The sequence below is a fragment of the Lotus japonicus genome, chromosome 1, assembly GCF_012489685.1.
Source record: "Lotus japonicus ecotype B-129 chromosome 1, LjGifu_v1.2".
In the NCBI taxonomy this organism is placed as follows: Eukaryota; Viridiplantae; Streptophyta; class Magnoliopsida; order Fabales; family Fabaceae; genus Lotus; species Lotus japonicus.
The window spans coordinates 49,511,804-49,528,505 of NC_080041.1; the positions used below are offsets into that span (position 1 = coordinate 49,511,804).

Here is a 16,702-nt window from a genome sequence, read left to right on the forward strand (position 1 = left end):
TTTAGTTGGATACGTGTGTGTTGGGAGGACGATACATTGTTTGACTAACCTTATCACCTAACTTCATATGTTGAGATTATGATGATTTGATGTTGATGAACATCGTTAGGTATTAATGATTGAACTGTGTAGGAGATTCGAGAACATGCTATGTATATACCTTAGAGTAGGCAATACATAACTTATATGTATATATATACAACATATGTATATATCCCCTTTATCACAAGTTGATTGTATATCTATTGTATTCTGTAAGTTGACCCTAGCGCCTTGGCTTTGTTTGTATGTTTGTGTTTGGGCGGTCGGCCTGCTGCCAGGCGTCTGTCAGCCGGTTCGTGATGATTCGTTGTGCGGGAAAGACCCGGAGCGGAACGACTATTACTGAAGCTTTCGACGAGGACCCGGACTTCATGCCTGATCGAGGGAGGGTCGATGATAGTAGTGTGGGTTATGGGTGGTTAGAGTCTTTTGGAGTTGGTTGTTACTGTAATAGCTCTGATTCGTTTTGTTTTTGGGACAGGGTAGGTTCCCGATGCATGGCTTTTTGTGTGGTTCTCTTACGGAGGGATCACAGTGAGTCAGTCGGACCATAGGGGTCTTTGCTTAGGCCATTTTGAGGCCGACTTTCTCCTAGTGGTTTGTAATTATACTTTTTCTCACTCACACTTCTGGATCTGTAAATATTTGCCTACGGGCACACTACTTTGGAGTCACTGCGAGTGTGTGTGACGTGGAAGTGCAGCTGAGGCTGTACATGTTTATATTTGATGTATATTGGTTAGTTTAGTGGTTGGGTTATGTCTTTATCTCCTTATCGCTTTATTTACAAAGGAATCAATCAAAAAAAAATTTATTACCTGTTTTTCCGCGAAGGTTTATCTTTGGTTACTAAAGTGACACCTGGAAATCGGGGTGTTACATTGTGGTATCAGAGCTTAGTCGAGTCTTTTGGGAGTCTTTGGGGAATAGGTCTTCTGTGCTAGGTTGTGTGACTCTGCAAAGAGTGAAAATTGATTGTCTGCAGAGCGATTTTCGCTCTAATTGTTTGCGTTACTACTTAATCGGATTGAGTGGTTTGTCTAGTGCTACCGTATGGCTAGTACTAATCGGACGTTTGATGAGATATAGGATGGTGGACCTTAACCGGATGGCGGGGGCAATAGCTACACTGATCGAGGCAATGATGAACCAGGCTGCGGAAGACGCTTATATGCGCGCTGAAGAGGCTGCACGTGAGCATCACCAACGATTGATGGCGACGGCGATGTATCAACAAAGAGGAATGAACCGAACAGGAGCTGGGGGACCAATAAGGTCAGGATCTCAAGGCTACAACAGAAGGGAGAGCTACCATCAGTGGGGACCGTATCAGCGTGTCAAGGGAAGAGATCTTATCTCAAGAGTCTACAAACCAACGACTGCTGATACTGGAGGGGAGCCAGTTGGTGACAAAGGTGTGACATGTACTCGTTGTGGAAAGTTTGGGCATTTTGCTAACAAGTGCTCAGTGACTGGATGGAGATGCTTCAAGTGTAACCGAGAGGGGCATCTAGCTGTGAACTGCAAGACACCCCAGGAGGAAACGTCTGATAGTAAGATGAAAGGGAATGATGCTACCGAAGGGACATGAAACAAGACTTCGGGAAGAGCAGTGACGTGTTACAGGTGCAGGGAAGTAGGGCACTATGCTAGTAAGTGCAAGATCAAGGGAAAACTATGCTTTAATTGCAACCAACCGGGACATTTCTCCAGAGATTGCAAGGCACTCAGGGGCGAATCATCAGGGAATGTTGGGAAAGGAAAACAACTTGCTCCAGAGGAAAGGATTCATGCCAAGGAGGGCAAGAGCTGAGGAGTTGAACGAGGAAGAACGTGGGAACGATGTAGGACCTTATTCGAGGTTGCTCGTGATTTAACTATAGAAGTTACACGAGGTTGGGAATAGCACACTAAGTCTAGAAAGTAGTCTTCCACCGATGCGTTTATGAGGAAGCTAGTAGTTGAAGAACGAATCTTAGGGAGATTCCGTATGGGTAGTATACGTGTTATGTTGAGGGTGTGTAGTTCCGTAGCGGGATCATTAAAGGATTTAGTATCAGGATATTTGTGACTACTGGAGGATAGGAACTCATTGACTGTTCCAGTGGGTTTTTCTAAATTTCCACCTTCGATGTATTAGGCCTGATCAACCTAATATTGAGGGGGTGATATTCGGAATCACAGCTGGTTATGGACTTTGATAGAAGGACGGGTAAGATGAATTTGAATTGATTGAGGATTAGTCGGATTTGGGAGGAAAGTTCGTGTTAAGCATTTGATTGTAAAAGATTAAGATTTGAATCTGTGGAAGTCGATGAGTGTCGTATAGACATTGATTGGTTAGTTCGTGTGATTACTCCAAGTAGAGGTAGACTAAGCCAATAGAATTGATGTTGGAAAATCTTTAAGTATTTTCTCGGAAGTTATGAAGTCATAGGTTATGTGATTTCTGACGTGGGATTATTAGAGATTAGATAGGTTGGATTTAATATCCGGTTATAGATGATTGTTTGATGGTACCGAGATTGAGAAGAATTAGCTCTGAACTAGATTGTTATAGTCGAGTTCGAGGAATAAGTTTTGCTAAGCGTTTGATTAATATGTGGAGACATTATAGTCTTAAGAGATGAATTTTCGCTTGAAAAGTGTTGAATTAATGATTAAGTTGGAGAAAGAAAGTTTTAGCATAAGTTGAATACTTGAGGTTGTTGATATGGATTCCAAAGAAATATGCTAAGATTACTAAGTGAGATTTACTAAGTTGGATTGAAATCTTAGGGTTAAGATTGAATCTTGAGAGCCGAGAATCACGTACGAGTAGGAGATCTTATGGTTGTAGGTGTGACAATAGGAGTTGAATCTTAGAAGATTGAAGACCTGAAGGTGAGTTTCGGGTTAAGACCATTGAGGTGTAGTATAAGAGAGATCTTGAAGTAAGGGAATTCTGGGTTGTGTGGAGTGTTAAGGTTGGTGATCGATTGATGTTGATTGTGAGGTTGCGGACATCATGACCATGTGATAAGATTTGAATGATGTTAGCATAATAAGTTATGATTATGGATAGCAGGATCAAGTGGTGAGTGTGGAAGCATGACGACACTTATCAGGTCGTTTGGGTAAGTGAAGGAGTTATAGTTTTAAGGAACGGATATTCATTTAAGAAGTATTGAAGGATTAAAGGTCGTTAGAGGACCAAACTTGGTGTAGGTTTAGGTTTTAAATCTATGAATGTCTATCTAAGGTGTGTAAGACTCGAAGGTTGTCAGAATTTGATTGAGAGATAAAGAAGTTGAGTGACGAGATGGTGATGGAGTGACAAAAAGGAAACTGTTAGTATTAAGATGAATACTTGAAGTTGTTATGTTTGGACAAGTTCCTCAGAGTCTAAGAGGGAATGAAACTTTGTTATGGATTTTGATGGTGCATATTACGGGTAACAAGTGAATTTTACTAAAGTTGAATGAGAATCCTAGGGCTAAGGTTGACCTAGTGAGCTGAGATTCATGTACACATAAGAGATTTAGTGGTGTTAGCGGCTACGATAACAGTTAAATCTCAGAATGTTGAAGGATCGGATGATACAATGGCTAGTTAAGTCCCTTGGGGTATAGTTATGATGTAATCTTCTAGAGGATAAGTCTCGATTTGTGCGAAGTGTTAGGGATTTCAGTGAGTGTAAATAGGTTTGAGTGAGGGAAGTTTCGAGGAAGAAGACGGTAAAAACGGATTGTTAGATATTAAGAGGAGGATTATCTTATAAGTTGTTGATAAATTGATGTTGAAGGGGGATAAGATTAGTGAAGGACAAGGAATAAGGACATAAGTCGAGCTTTAATTTGAATAGTGACTAAGTAGAAGTTTGATTACTTGGTGTTTGTAAAGATAGTTACGAAGTTGGAGGTGTTTTAATGGACTATTAGATTCCAACGCAATATTTCGTCTAGGAGTTATCGAACGAACAAGTGGAGTTTTGGACTGTAGATGAAGATCACGAGGACAAGTTGAGTATCTACTTTGAGATGACAGAGAGGCACCGAGTTTAAGAAGGATTTCGGATGACCGACAGTAAAAAAAAAAACAAGTGGCTAAGATTGAGCGACTGCACGGAGTGCCAACCGGTATCATTTCAAGCAGAGATCCGACGCAAGTGATCGAGCCAGACGACATGAAGTTGAATGATGGTTTGTCTTTTGAGACACCGACAGTTAGCAGTGGGGATAGAAGAGTGAAACAGTTAAGGGGAAAACAGCTTGCTTAAGTAAAGGTTATGAGGAACAATGACACAGGCACTACTATATGAGAATTGGAAGATAAGATCGAGGAACTGTATTCCAGACTTTTCGCAGAACTCTGAGTTTCGAGGACGAAACTTTCTTTTTGGAGGGGAGTATTGTAAGACCTGGATTTTCAGAACAAGTTAAATTTCCGACTCACGCGTGGAATCAGTGTAAGTGTGACAGGAGTTTGATATTTGAGAAAGATTAATGAAGAAGAAAGTTCAGGAATTGCTCGAGGAATGTGGCGTTGTTTCTTTCGGAGCTAGTGCGAGTCGTCTGCACACCTGCCTTATGGCGAGCGTGTCCAGAATAGGCTATTTCGCTCTTAAAGCAACGTTTTGAGTGAGATTTCGAACTCTCGGAAAATTTAAAGATTCTCTTTATTTTTCCATCGACCAGCGTTTCATTTCGGAACTCTGGACTGTACGCACGATAGGTTTCACTTTTCGGATGTCCGCCGACGCTAATTTCTTTGCTTCGAAACCCTATTTTCGAGCAATGGATGAAGACTTTTTCTATTCGGGACTTCTAACGAAGATTCCGTCCGCGTTTCCAGACTTGTTTCGACATTTCCAATCTTTCTTCTGTTGGAAGTTTTGTCGTTTGAGCATCACAGCAAAAAGTAGTTTTTCGGGACAGATTTAACTTACACCGCTTTTGAGATTTTCGATATCGTTTTTCCCATATCATAGATATTTGTTTTGAGTTCTGGATTTCTGACGCCAGAATCTCTCTTAGAATTCCTTGGTGAACGTGCTGCAAAAATCGGAATCGCGAAATTTTCATTTTCCCGCGATTTCGCCTGCCTATAAATAGCTCAAAAAGCAAAAATTCCTTCATTTTCTTCCTATTGTGGCTGAATTTCGTGGAGAGCAAGGGGGGAGGAGATTTTCGCGAAAACTTGACCAATCTTCGCGCAGTTCGTCCCTACTTCTAGGTATCGAGGTAACTAACACGATTCCTACCTCTGATTGTTGTTTCTGTTGCGTTTCTGAAGTCGTTTCTGTGCTCACAGTTTTGAGCTTTTTCTAAAATTGTCCGTTTTCTTCGATTTCTTGCTTGGGTTATGTTCTCAAGGTTCCCATGAGCCTAAAACCTCTGTCAGTAAACTCTGATTGCGATTCAGTTGTCCAGGATCTGAAAAATTGACTCAAAACTCTTTTTGTCTCACATTTCAAAACTTTATTGTCGTAAAGCTATAATCTGACTTCGTGCCTTTAGGATTTGTTGTCACGGATGTCATGAGGATCGTTGCTGTCAAATCTGTTTTCAGAACTGATAACTTTGAAGTTTTGAGCCTTTATTTTGGACCAAAATGCCCCTGCGTAGTCGTATTTCGGCCCGATTGTCCGAAAATTGTTCCGACAGTTTCTTTGCCTTAGTTTTACCCTAAAACTACCTTGTGAATTGATTTGATCGAAGAAAAAGAGCCGAAGCTCTTTTCTCCTTATGGCCGTGGGCTATTTCCTAAGGGGGGGGAGTTTTTCGTTTTCGAAAACTTGTCTTTTCGTACCTGATTGTCCTATTCTGAAGCTTTAATGCTTTGTCTATCATTTATGTATTGTTTTGCGATCGAACTAATCGATTTTGTTTGGATTCTGCTTTGTTTTTCTCCGAGGTTCAGTTGAGGGAACTTTGGAAGACTCAGAGCAATTGTTTGAGGAGAACTTTGTTTGCGAAGCTGGAACAGCTCGAGGTTAGGGCAACTTACTATATATTAGCTATGAATGCATGATAGGCGTCGATCAATTCGACTTATGCTTTACTTTGATGTTGATTATGTTGATGAACTGATGTTGTGATGTTGTGCTTTGTTGGATTGTGCGTTTTGACGCGACTTCGGAGTGGAGGTTCATTGATCCGGTGATCTTTGACATTTCGGGTTGGATGAACAAACCTAGGCAAGTCCAAATGTGGGGTTTGAGACTTAGCCATTTGTTGGGATTCGTTGGAATTCCTAGACTTTCCCCGGGAAATGTATTTTGGGTGGTTGATTTTTGGATACTTAGAATGATAGAGCTTTCGAAAAATAAAGACTTGGGAAACTTAGACTTTGAGAAATAAACTCATAATTTGACTAATTTGAATTGAAATCATTTTTATTAACGTTTAAGCATAGGAGAACTGAAGGGGAAAAATATTTACGAAAGGCGGGGGAAAAGTCGACCTTTGTTGTGGGTTTGGAGAGTTATCGGAATTGGGAAAGCCACTAAGGTGAGCTATGGTGATGATTGAAAGTCACCGAGTACGTTAGTACTCTTGGGGAAGTGTTGTGGAGCCGTGTTGTATTGACCGACACCTAGTGCTCTTGTTGTTTGGGCTGTGTTGTATTGACCGACACTAGACCCTCGTGTAATCTTGTTGGTGGAGTTGTGTTGTATTGACCGACACTAACTCTTGGGTTGTTTTGAGTTTGGGTCGGAGCAGTTTGTTGTTTGGCTATCTAAAGGATAAGCCGGGGGAACTATAAGTTTCCAAGTACATTGGTACTCCTTCGCTCGTTGAGCAGTTTATTTAGCCATCCAAAGGATGAGCCGGGAAGCTTCACTGAGGCGTGAGACTTCGTGAAAGCATGGAACTTCACTGAAGCGTGAGACTTCGTGAAAGTGAGTAAGCTTCACTGAGGCGTGAGACTTTGTGAAAGCAGAAACTTCACTGAGGCGGGAGACCTCGTGGAGACGGGAACCTTCGCTGAAACGGGAGACTTTGCGGAGGCGTACACCTTTGCTGAAGCGGGAGACTTTGCGGAGGCGTGCAACTTCACTGAAGCGTGAGACTTCGTGAATGCGTGCAACTTCACTGAAGCGTGAGACTTCGTGAATGCGTGAAAATTCACTGAAGCGTGAGACTTCGTGAATGTGTGAGATTTCACTGAAGCGTGAGACTTCGTGAAAGCGTAAGACCCCATTGAAGCGTGAGACTTCATGGAAGCGTGAGATTTCATCGTCGTTTACCCTAGGGCAACGACAGGGAACATTGGTTTAGTTGGATACGTGTGTGTTGGGAGGACGATACATTGTTTGACTAACCTTATCACCTAACTTCATATGTTGAGATTATGATGATTTGATGTTGATGAACATCGTTAGGTATTAATGATTGAACTGTGTAGGAGATTCGAGAACATGCTATGTATATACCTTAGAGTAGGCAATACATAACTTATATGTATATATATACAACATATGTATATATCCCCTTTATCACAAGTTGATTGTATATCTATTGTATTCTGTAAGTTGACCCTAGCGCCTTGGCTTTGTTTGTATGTTTGTGTTTGGGCGGTCGGCCTGCTGCCAGGCGTCTGTCAGCCGGTTCGTGATGATTCGTTGTGCGGGAAAGACCCGGAGCGGAACGACTATTACTGAAGCTTTCGACGAGGACCCGGACTTCATGCCTGATCGAGGGAGGGTCGATGATAGTAGTGTGGGTTATGGGTGGTTAGAGTCTTTTGGAGTTGGTTGTTACTGTAATAGCTCTGATTCGTTTTGCTTTTGGGACAGGGTAGGTTCCCGATGCATGGCTTTTTGTGTGGTTCTCTTACGGAGGGATCACAGTGAGTCAGTCGGACCATAGGGGTCTTTGCTTAGGCCATTTTGAGGCCGACTTTCTCCTAGTGGTTTGTAATTATACCTTTTCTCACTCACACTTCTGGATCTGTAAATATTTGCCTACGGGCACACTACTTTGGAGTCACTGCGAGTGTGTGTGACGTGGAAGTGCAGCTGAGGCTGTACATGTTTATATTTGATGTATATTGGTTAGTTTAGTGGTTGGGTTATGTCTTTATCTCCTTATCGCTTTATTTACAAAGGAATCAATCAAAAAAAAATTTATTACCTGTTTTTCCGCGAAGGTTTATCTTTGGTTACTAAAGTGACACCTGGAAATCGGGGTGTTACATTCTCTGTCTAAACTTATTCCCTGCATGCCCAAGAGCCTGTTTAGCAGATTACATTTGGCCGAATCTCGTCGAATCGCCGCAGAACTTCAATTCTGCTCAAAAACCCATTTTTATGCTGAGGTTCCGCTTTTTGAATCAAAAACTCTCGACTGAGCTTAGCGTCAGTAGGATTAGTTGTCATAAACGTCGTGGGTATCGACCTCATCCAATTTATTTTTCGAAAATCCGATTTTGAGTTTCCGAGCTAAAATCTGGACCAAAAAACCCATGTTCTAGTTTTCGATCCGATAATTTTTCTGAGAGTTTCCCTGACCTAGATATCGCCTAAGAATACCTAGGAATTGATTTAGATCGAAGAAAAAGTTCGGAAACCCTATTTTCTAAAGTGGTCGAAACCTGTTTGTTAGGGTACCGTGTCCAAAAATAATTTTTGGGTCTCTATGACCTGAGCTATAGCGTAGCTCTTTCGATTGTCGAAATTTTGGCTTTGGTTTCGTGTCATTCCGAGTTCTGTAACTCGAGTTATGCTCGTTTTAGCGAACGAAGTCTCCGTTGTCCATTCGTGCCCAAATGTGAACTCTGAAGCTTTAAAAGTTTTCTTTACGATTTCGATTAGTATTATTAGATTGATTACTTCTAGTAGGTCTTGTGTTGATGATTGTGTTTCCTTGTTCTAGGTTCGCAACTTCCATGCACAACTTCTACTCACGAAGGTAAAGGTAACTCAGTTTTAGCGCGTCTTTGAGTCTTGCATGCTTTTATCGCACTGCATGCGTTTGAGATGAAGGTGTTTAATTTGATTGACAATTGATTGAAATATTGACATGTTTTGCAATGTTGTATGCTTGCTTATTTTGAATGTTTTCTGAGGCTTGTGCCATATGTTTTTTGGAGGCTTCGGCCGAGTGAACTTATTGAGACGTGTGTCTCCGTTTTCTGAGAGGCTTCAGCCGTTTACTGGTTTCTGTCATTACTGCTTTCTAGTAGATCCGACATGGTTATTGTTGATACTTGAAATTGTTGATTGAGTGATTACTGAGGTTGAGGATTGTTGTTGACTAACTTGACATTTAGGGCTTGAACTTGAAGTGGCAATGTGGTGGTGATTGTCCCACGTGATTGTCCCGTCTTTTAAGGCGTTATAAAGTGGCGATGTGGTGGATATTGTCCCACGTGATCGTCCCATCTTTCGAGATGTCCTAAAGTGGCAATGTAGTGGCGAAGGTCCCACGTGATTGTCCCGTCCATAGTGGCGTTAAGTGGCGGTGTGGTGGATATTGTCCCACGTGATCGTCCCGTCTTGAGAGACGTGGCTGATCGATCCATATTGGTAGAAGCATATAGTCGCATTATAGGACACTAACAATTAATTATGTTTATTTCTGTCTTAATTCTATGTGGTTAATTATGTTATTATCTGATTCAATTATATGTTGTTGATTTTGTTGATATATGTCTTGAAATATATTATTAGCTTATTTATCAGAATGTTTTGGAGTTTTTGAAGTGACGATGTGGTGGATATTGTCCCACGTGATCGTCCCGTCTTTCGAGATGTTATTAAGTGGCAGTGTGGTGGATATTGTCCCACGAGATTGTCCCGTCTTGCGAGACGTTACTTGGTCGATTGATATTGGTGTTTTCGTGGATAACTGATTTAAGTTCGTATTGTTGATTTCATGTTGTTGGATATATGTTGGCATCCATCTTGAATTAAGTTGCTAGTTTATGTGCCATGATATCCGCTTAAATTTGATTAGCATGTTTTTCTCCTTTATATGTGGTAGTTGCATGGAGTTAACCCTTTCTGTTTGTTATTTGTTGTTTGGGCGCTTAACGCTATTAGGCGATGAAGAGCCTTCTGGCGATGCTTAGCCAGGCTGAGATGGAGGAGGGATAGTAACCGGCGGAGCAAGGATGGAAGAAGCTGTATAGTTTTCCTCTTAGTAGTTTATGCTTTGACTCTTCTTCGTTAATCTGAAAACTCTGTTACTAAAGCCCTGTTTTCGCCACTGTTTAAGTGTGCGTACTTATTTTGGAAACTTGCTTATGCTATTGTAAGACACTATTATTATATGTCGGGAACGGGTTGTTTAATTAAGACTATGTTATGTATTAAACTGTGTTTAGTTGTTTTGAAAAGAAAAAAATTATCGTGTTTTCTTAGGATTACGAAATAGTCCTTAGACTTTGCTAGGTTACTAATGTGACTCCTCCGTTGAGAAATTGGGGCGTTACAATTGTGGTATCAGAGCTTTGGTCTAGAAAACCAGAGCTTTTGGGTAGAGTGTATGCTTAAGATGTTTGAACTCTGAGATCGATTGATGGGGTGTCAATCGGAGGAAGAGTGTGCTTGATTATTGTTTATATAGATTATTTTTGAAGGTTGTTCATAAGCGAATAACCTTACGCTAGTTATTGTTAATTATACATTTGATATAAGTATATACATAGTTAATTATTATAGAACTTTGTGTTGTTCTGACCTGAGTGTCTGTTGTGGTCTTTGACTGTTCATGAAAACAGGAACAGGAGGTTTCCACAACTGAACGAGACTCAAGGTTCGGACAACATGAATCCGATGGAACAAGCTATTGCTAATCTGACTGCCCTTATGGCACAACAAGTTACCAACACTGCTGCAAGGGAGGAAGCTGAAGCTCAACGTGCTGCTACTGCTGTTTTGGTGGCTGCTCAACACCAAGCTGAAGAGAATACTCGCCGTGTTCAGCGTGAGGAACGTGAACTAGCTGCTGCTCAGACCAGAGGTCTGAATGATTTCAAGCGTCAGGATCCACCGAAGTTCTCCAGGGGGTTCGATCCGGAAGAAGCTGACTTATGGCTCCAGGAGTTGGAGAAGATCTTCACCTTTCTGCGTACTACTGCTGAGATGAAAGTGGATTATGCGACCTACCTGCTGACTGGTGAAGCTGAGTATTGGTGGCGTGGGGCTAGGGCTATGATGGAGGCTGACCATCAAGCCATCACTTGGGAGTGTTTCCGTGGAGCTTTTGTAACACCCCCTTTTTCCCATTGTTTTATTTAAAAACGTTTATCAGAGTTTAAAAACATATCAAGGGAGTATTACACTTCTTCACGAAAACTCATTAAAATTAACACTGATTGTGTTTGAAAATTTATAAGTTCATATGCTTTTCAAAGAATGAATTATTCCTGCCAATGAAATTTCTAAACAAGTCAGATAATCCTAAGATGCATAAAATCACTTATTTAAATAGGTTTATCTTCCATGATATTCCAATAAAATTCATCATACTCAGAACTGAATTTCATAAGCACTTCGGCCGTCAACAGTACGACATCGCCATCATTTAGAAAATTATTCAACAACTTCCATAAGAAGAGATTATAAAATCCTCTCAACATAAATGTAAAAGTAACGTAAAATATCTAACCAGTGTTACATTACAGAGCAAGACACTTATTTTATAATAATAATAATAATAACATAAGCTAAGACTCTCCGAAGCTACTCCTCATGAGCCACATCTCTACCTCCTGTACCTGAGCGATGTCGCATAGAACATCATTCCAACAGAAGGGTAAGAACTTACATTGTATAAAATATAACATAACAAAGAGCAAGTAAACAATTCAGATCCTGCTTTATAAACTCTTCACCTTTACTTTAAAATCTGAGTGATTATAATATTTTCTCTCAAGACAGTTTCACAATTCTTATTAATGTTTCGAAAAATTATAAGCTTAAAGAAGAATAATAATTCGACTTTACCACAACAGCAAAACAATTCACCAACAAATCACCAAACACATAAAACCACTGAAAACGTGAAACTTAGTGTGTGAGACTCTAATGTATGCATGTGGTACCAATTGTTAACCTTAGCGGTATCACCGCGTCCACTCCAGACAGTTAACCACCAATGAAGTCCACTCCAGACTTCCAGAACCACGCCAGTTCTGGGACAAACCTCAGTTTTCCGATGAAAACCGACACGTTGCCTCTTGACTAAATGAAGTGTATTTCGTGCAAAAACTCATAAATTAAAACATGCAATTTTGAGACCACTCCAGCCCCAAATATATAACATATTTTCTCACCAAATTCCATAACGGAAATCACACCAAAATTGCACAAAATAACACTTCAATACAATTATCAAATCATTCACTATTCCACTGACAAAATAGCAACACAAAATCATCAAATGTCTCATATCAATTACTAGAATCAGTTTCAGAATCAATCTCAGAAATAAGCAGAAACATAGCAAACTTGCATATAATCCTGGTACTAAATGAGCAGTCCAAAAATTATGAAAATTTTACCAAACATAGCCTTATACGTTAGCTTTCATATAAAATTGGTTTCACCCAATTTGGAATTATGTAGAGAGAGTTATGGTCTCTACAGCACAGGCTGTTAGGGTTTCTGCGAGCAGAAACAGAGTGAACTTGCAGATAATTCTGGTATTGAACCAGCAATCTAAAAATTATGATAATATTACCCAATATAGCCCTATGAGTTAGATTTCATACAAAATTGGTTTCACTCAATTCGGAATTCTGTAGAGAGAGTTATGCTCTCTATAACACAGACTGCTAGGGTGTCTGCGGGCAGAAACAGAATAAACTTGCAAATGATTCTGGTATTGAACCAGCAATCGAAAAATTATGAAAATATTACCCAACATAGCCCTATGAGTTAGCTTTCATACAAAATTGGTTTCACTCAATTTGGAATTCTGTAGAGAGAGTTATGCTCTCTACAACACAGACTGTTAGGGTATCTGCGGGCAAAACATAACAGAACCCAATTTTCCCCGGAACCTCAATTTCGCTCAAAATCAATTTTTCTCACCACATGTTAACACTCAACACAGTCTCTCAGTTCTGAATTTTCAAAAAAGATGAGGGTTCCTTCATGTTAAACTCAACCTCTGTTATTCTACAATTATACAAGATAAATTCAAACCCTTACCTCTTGAAGATCAAATTCTAGGTTTTTTCTTCTCTTTTCTCCCCTTCTCTCTTTCACGCTTCTTTTCTTCTCCTCTGCTAACTTCTCCAATTCTCAAATTCTGATTTCTCTCTTTCTATTTCACTCATATCCCTTAAATAGTCATACTAATGGGCCCCACTCTCAATTACTCACACAAAAACCTAACAAACTTATTTATCTAAATCTTATTCTATATCACATGAGATTTAAATTATAATCACATAATTCATCAAATTACCATATAGCATAATAATAATTAAGATAAAATAATAAATAACCTAATAACGAAAAGTGGGGTGTTACAACTCTCCCCCACTTAAGAATTTTCGCCCTCGAAAATTACCTTAAATGAACAACTCGGGGTAGGACTTCTTCTATCCTACTGACCAGAACAATATCGATTGTGTCATAGACACATATCGAATACAAAAGGAATTAAACATGTTAATAAACATGCTGATAAACCTAGTCTACTAACCGACCATGCTCTGATACCACTAATGTAACACCCCCTTTTTCCCATTGTTTTATTTAAAAACGTTTATCAGAGTTTAAAAACATATCAAGGGAGTATTACACTTCTTCACGAAAACTCATTAAAATTAACACTGATTGTGTTTGAAAATTTATAAGTTCATATGCTTTTCAAAGAATGAATTATTCCTGCCAATGAAATTTCTAAACCAGTCAGATAATCCTAAGATGCATAAAATCACTTATTTAAATAGGTTTATCTTCCATGATATTCCAATAAAATTCATCATACTCAGAACTGAATTTCATAAGCACTTCGGCCGTCAACAGTACGACATCGCCATCATTTAGAAAATTATTCAACAACTTCCATAAGAAGAGATTATAAAATCCTCTCAACATAAATGTAAAAGTAACGTAAAATATCTAACCAGTGTTACATTACAGAGCAAGACACTTATTTTATAATAATAATAATAATAACATAAGCTAAGACTCTCCGAAGCTACTCCTCATGAGCCACATCTCTACCTCCTGTACCTGAGCGATGTCGCATAGAACATCATTCCAACAGAAGGGTAAGAACTTACATTGTATAAAATATAACATAACAAAGAGCAAGTAAACAATTCAGATCCTGCTTTATAAACTCTTCACCTTTACTTTAAAATCTGAGTGATTATAATATTTTCTCTCAAGACAGTTTCACAATTCTTATTAATGTTTCGAAAAATTATAAGCTTAAAGAAGAATAATAATTCGACTTTACCACAACAGCAAAACAATTCACCAACAAATCACCAAACACATAAAACCACTGAAAACGTGAAACTTAGTGTGTGAGACTCTAATGTATGCATGTGGTACCAATTGTTAACCTTAGCGGTATCACCGCGTCCACTCCAGACAGTTAACCACCAATGAAGTCCACTCCAGACTTCCAGAACCACGCCAGTTCTAGGACAAACCTCAGTTTTCCGATGAAAACCGACACGTTGCCTCTTGACTAAATGAAGTGTATTTCGTGCAAAAACTCATAAATTAAAACATGCAATTTTGAGACCACTCCAGCCCCAAATATATAACATATTTTCTCACCAAATTCCATAACGGAAATCACACCAAAATTGCACAAAATAACACTTCAATACAATTATCAAATCATTCACTATTCCACTGACAAAATAGCAACACAAAATCATCAAATGTCTCATATCAATTACTAGAATCAGTTTCAGAATCAATCTCAGAAATAAGCAGAAACATAGCAAACTTGCATATAATCCTGGTACTAAATGAGCAGTCCAAAAATTATGAAAATTTTACCAAACATAGCCTTATACGTTAGCTTTCATATAAAATTGGTTTCACCCAATTTGGAATTATGTAGAGAGAGTTATGGTCTCTACAGCACAGGCTGTTAGGGTTTCTGCGAGCAGAAACAGAGTGAACTTGCAGATAATTCTGGTATTGAACCAGCAATCTAAAAATTATGATAATATTACCCAATATAGCCCTATGAGTTAGATTTCATACAAAATTGGTTTCACTCAATTCGGAATTCTGTAGAGAGAGTTATGCTCTCTATAACACAGGCTGCTAGGGTGTCTGCGGGCAGAAACAGAATAAACTTGCAAATGATTCTGGTATTGAACCAGCAATCGAAAAATTATGAAAATATTACCCAACATAGCCCTATGAGTTAGCGTTCATACAAAATTGGTTTCACTCAATTTGGAATTCTGTAGAGAGTGTTATGCTCTCTACAACACAGACTGTTAGGGTATCTGCGGGCAAAACATAACAGAACCCAATTTTCCCCGGAACCTCAATTTCGCTCAAAATCAATTTTTCTCACCACATGTTAACACTCAACACAGTCTCTCAGTTCTGAATTTTCAAAAAAGATGAGGGTTCCTTCATGTTAAACTCAACCTCTGTTATTCTACAATTATACAAGATAAATTCAAACCCTTACCTCTTGAAGATCAAATTCTAGGTTTTTTCTTCTCTTTTCTCCCCTTCTCTCTTTCACGCTTCTTTTCTTCTCCTCTGCTAACTTCTCCAATTCTCAAATTCTGATTTCTCTCTTTCTAATTCACTCATATCCCTTAAATAGTCATACTAATGGGCCCCACTCTCAATTACTCACACAAAAACCTAACAAACTTATTTATCTAAATCTTATTCTATATCACATGAGATTTAAATTATAATCACATAATTCATCAAATTACCATATAGCATAATAATAATTAAGATAAAATAATAAATAACCTAATAACGAAAAGTGGGGTGTTACAGCTTTCCTGGACAAGTACTTTCCTAATAGTGCTAGAGCTGCTAAGGAGGCACAGTTTCTGAGACTTCGTCAAGGAGGCATGACCGTTTGTAAGACCCAAGATTTTAAGCTTAGAATAAGTGGAAGAGATTTCCATTTACGATTAGGGTTGATGTATTGTGAAGGGAAACCTGAACTAGAGTTTACCAAATGAAATAAATTTATGAAGGAGAAAGTTCAGGAAAAGTCAAAGGATTACATCATGATCGATAAAAGTTATAGTACGATCGTTATACGCTTAAACCTAGGTCAGAAACCCTAGTATATAGCTAATTTTCACTTTTAGGCACGATGGCAGTTAATTCCAAAAATCTTCAGAGAAATGTTAGAATTTCTCTTCTTCCATATATCACAATCGTTTCGAGGCGAAACTCTAGGATCTACGAACGTCCGATTCCAATCATCGGAAGTTTGCCGAAACCGAATCCCTGGTATTTCAAAACCCTAGAATTTCTCGACAATGAAGACTTTATCTATTCAGAGCTTCAAATGGATATTCTACACGCGTACACCTATTTCTCTTGATGATTTCAATCTTTCTTCCGAAGGAAGTTTTCAATTCCGACATTCGATGCAAAAAGCAACTTATCGGGTAAAATAGTTTTACACCGACTTTGCACCGACTTTGCATTAGTTGCCAAAAATACAAGGAGACATCTTCTTAGCTTAGGAATTCCTTT

The 16,702-nt window shown here is 39.1% G+C and overlaps 2 long non-coding RNA genes across 2 annotated transcripts; both read right to left on the reverse strand.

Moving 5' to 3' along the window:
• Positions 1 to 11,497: 11,497 nt before the first annotated feature.
• On the reverse strand, positions 11,498 to 13,493 carry LOC130731896 (uncharacterized). Its single transcript, XR_009016876.1, has 2 exons — positions 13,187 to 13,493; positions 11,498 to 11,748 (listed from the first exon to the last, which is right to left on the reverse strand). It is a non-coding gene; the product is annotated as an uncharacterized LOC130731896 (long non-coding RNA).
• A 477-nt stretch (positions 13,494 to 13,970) lies between these two features.
• On the reverse strand, positions 13,971 to 15,969 carry LOC130731897 (uncharacterized). Its single transcript, XR_009016877.1, has 2 exons — positions 15,660 to 15,969; positions 13,971 to 14,221 (listed from the first exon to the last, which is right to left on the reverse strand). It is a non-coding gene; the product is annotated as an uncharacterized LOC130731897 (long non-coding RNA).
• Between the last annotated feature and the right edge of the window lie 733 nt (positions 15,970 to 16,702).